Genomic DNA, 3,771 nt, shown 5'->3' on the forward strand with positions numbered 1-3,771 from the left:
GGTCAGTGTTCTGCTCTTATCTTTACAGAAAAATACACATCATCAAAAATTCAAGAGACCCTGGATATTTGAATGCTTACGGAAGAAAAAATAACTATCTACTAAGGAGCATCTGAAACTCAGAATATGGTTTATGAATCCAGGTTTGGGTTACCTTTACATTTATACACACACACACACACACACACACACACACACACACAATATTCAGGTGGTTTTGGAGTTGGACAATGGCTCTGTACTTCTCTAAATCTAAGCTTTTTAAAAGGAACAATCAGGAGGCGACATGAGGCAGCCATGGCGGGAGGAATCAAAGTGGCGGGCTGGTTGGTGGTTGGTCCCTGGCACCGTTGCAGGGGCCCGGGGGGGGGGGGGAACGTGGGGCCGCATGGCTGGTCTTTGTCCTCCTTGGCTGTGTGGTCTGCCACTCAGGAGTCAAATTTTCTACTATTCCACTGGAGTGTGGCCTCTCTGTTAATCATCATTTTTATGCTCTCCAAGTTTATACCCAAGAGAAGTCCCATTTATGTCATCCTGGTAGGAGGCTAGTCCTTTTCTCTGTACCTCATTCAGCTAGTTTTTAAGAATTTACAAGAGATATGGAGGTGTTATTAGCATTATCTTCTAAGCTACGTCTTCACAATCAGATTCATGAGTTTCACAGTGTGCTACAAGTATGGGCCCCTAGAGAACGAGCGAAGCATCAACCTGCTGACCTGAACACTGCAGCTGCTGGGCCTGGGCTTCATGTACTCGAGCATTCAGATACCACATGTTGCTTTTGCCCTCATTATCATTGCCCTGTGCACTAAGAACCTGGTGTACCCTGTTCATTGGCTGTACACCACCTACAGAAAGATGTGTAAGGCAACAGCAAAGCCTGTCCCCCCTTGCCTCCTGACAGAAGAGGAGTATCAGATACAAGGAGAAGTGGAGACCCAGAGGGCTCTACAGGAACTCTAAGAGTTTTGTAATAGTTCAGAGTGTTCTGCCTGGAAGACTATATCTCGGATTCAGTCTCCAAAAAGATTCGCTGACTTTGTGGAAGGTTCATTTCACCTCACACCAAATGAAGTTTCTGTTCATGAGCAGGAGTATGGATTAGGGAGCATAATTGCCCAGGATGAGGAGCTGTCCTCAGAACAGGAGGGCTCAGAGTACCCCACTGTTACCCAGAACAGCTTCCTGACTTGGGGGAATCCGTTATTTTCACATAAACTAGTATGGTACCTTGGCGGTCCATGTGCAAGTGCTGTGCAGTCTCTCGGGCTTTCATAACAGCCTGAAGAGGGTGCAGAAGCTCTCCTGCTGACATGAGAGGTTCTGCACTGGACCCCTGAGGGCAGAGTGGAGGAAGAAGAGAGTGCTGTGGTAGCTTGCCTCTGACAACTGAGCTATTGGCCCACTTGCTGTTCCTGAAGAAACTGGTTGGCCACAGCCAGCATGATATTCTAGCTCCTGTTTGAAAGTTCACTGAATGATGGCATTTCTGACTCTGATGAGCTCATAGAAATGAGGACTAAGTGCAGTAGTGCATTCAGATCATAGCCTGCACCTTCTAAAGAGAAATGTACAAATCTGAACCATTCTTACTTCTGTTGGCTTATACTCCAGTGAGCCATTAGACTAATCCTTGATTCAACTCTTGAAGGAAAGATAGATAGTTGTCCATCCTGTTTTTTAAACATTTTTTTAAATGCAGCAAATTTATGTTTTAGAACCAATAAGTGCTCCAGAGTGACAGATGCTATTGGCCCCAGATATTTATTGGTATAGATAGCCATGAAAGCCCCTGGAGCTGCTGTATTGAACCTTGAATTTTTGGAAACTGATATTCTGAGTTTTACTTACATTTAGAAAACCATCTACTGGCCCTTCTGTATGTTTGGTTTCCTAAGCTTTTTATTCTGTTTGCCCTCTGCGATTTTCTCTTGCTTTTTCTCACCACTCCCTTTTCTGCCCAGGCAGGGTCTGTCCCCTTCCCTGTGGACTGTGTACAGTTCAGGATTCGTCTCAGTTTTTTTTTGCTTCCTTTTGTTCTCCACTCCCTCCATTTCCCTTCCTAACATGGAGTTCCCTCTGGTTCTGACCATTTCATTTATAGATTTTCTTTCTGGGCCAGGGTCTTGCTGTGTGACTCAGCTGCTCTTAAACTCACAGTCCTTTTACCTTAGCCTTCAGTGCTTGGATCTTAAGCCTATGCTGCCATGCCAAACCTTTTTTTGAGTCAAGGTTTTTCTGTGTAGCTCTAGCTGTCCTGGAACTCACTCTGTAGACCAGGCTGGTCTTGAACTCACAGAGATCTGCCTGCCTCTGCATCCTGAGTGTTAGGATCAAAGGTGTGTGCCACCACACCTTCAATGCCAAACTTCTTCGCTTGATTTTATATATCCTTTTTATCTTGGTTCCTACATCATAGCTAGGAAGAGAAGTCGTGTTTACTTCTTTTCCCCCATCTGATCACATATCTTTGAGTTACTACATAGTCAAGATACTATCCCAGGGCTGGAGATGTAGCTCAGTGGAAGAGCACTTACTGACTCAGCATGCAAGGCCCTGGTAGAACTTTAGCACCACAATAAAAAAAAACCAATCTTATCTCCTTGTCCCTGTCTCATATACCCATTCTGTTCATTTAGCCTTCTCACCACCTGCATGGTTCCAGATCTGGTAATTTGCAATTCCTGAAACCATCTACTAAGTTTTTTTATATACAGTTTTAGTTATGTGATGTAGGTGTGTCTTCTATCTGTTGATTTCATTGGTTAATAAACTGCCTTGGCCCATTTGATAGGCCGGCCCTTAGGTGGGTGGAGTAGATAGAACAGAATGCTGGGAAGTTAGTCAGATAGCCATGCCTCTCCTCTCGGAGACAGACGTGATGGAGCCAGCCACCAGGTCAGACATGCTGAATCTTTCTCGGTAAGGCACCACTTCGTGGTGTTACACAGATTATTAGATATGGGTTAATCAAGATGTGAGTAAGAGGCTGGAACTAATGGGCCAGGCAGTGTTTAAATGAATACAGTTTCCGTGTAATTATTTGGGGACATAAGCTAGCCAGGCAGTTGAGAGCTGGGTGGGATGAAAAGCAGGCCTGCCCACAGCTCCGCACTACAGTTATGTAGCTGCACAACTTTGCTTGGCAGATAAAGACTGTAAGGTGATCTTCCTGCCTTTGATACTCATTCAGTTGTCAGCATCAGACACATTCCCCAGTTCCATTTCTGATGGAGACGCTGACTCTTTCCTTAGTTTAGTGACCTCAGCTTCAGAATCCCTTGCCATTGAAGCTAGTGGTGTCACTTATAAGGGAGCAGACTCCCAAGTTTCTGCCATTTGCTTGGTTCTTTCATTGTGATCATCACCATCACATTGGAAGAAGTGTGTAGCTTTTGTGATTTCTTCAGCCAGGAAGGTAGGTGATCACTCAGACAGCATCAGACTGGTTGTCTTAGGATCGTCAAGAAGGAAGATGGTGTCTTCATACCTGCTGTCAGCATCTAGTTTTGAAAGACCCTAAGCTCTACTGCTGGCATCCAAAATGCTGGCAGAGTGGCCAGTGAGTTCTTTCAACCAGTGTTTCCCATAGCCTTAAATTGTCCTAAAGTGACAACTGCTTCAACTGGTAGAAGTGAAACAGGAGAAACAGAAAGCCAGCAGTTGTGAGCAGGTGCCACGGGTTCAAGTGGTTGAGTACAAGATGTCTTTGTGAATTACAAATACAGTAAAAGTCTGTCCCTAAGCTTCAAAAAAGGTGGAGATGAAGCT

The 3,771-nt window shown here is 44.8% G+C and overlaps 1 pseudogene; it reads left to right on the forward strand.

Annotated features, from left to right (window-relative positions):
- The first annotated feature begins 388 nt into the window (after positions 1 to 388).
- On the forward strand, positions 389 to 1,278 carry LOC119804196 (annotated as a pseudogene).
- Positions 1,279 to 3,771: the final 2,493 nt, after the last annotated feature.

Source organism: Arvicola amphibius, chromosome X (genome assembly GCF_903992535.2).
Source record: "Arvicola amphibius chromosome X, mArvAmp1.2, whole genome shotgun sequence".
In the NCBI taxonomy this organism is placed as follows: domain Eukaryota; kingdom Metazoa; phylum Chordata; class Mammalia; order Rodentia; family Cricetidae; genus Arvicola; species Arvicola amphibius.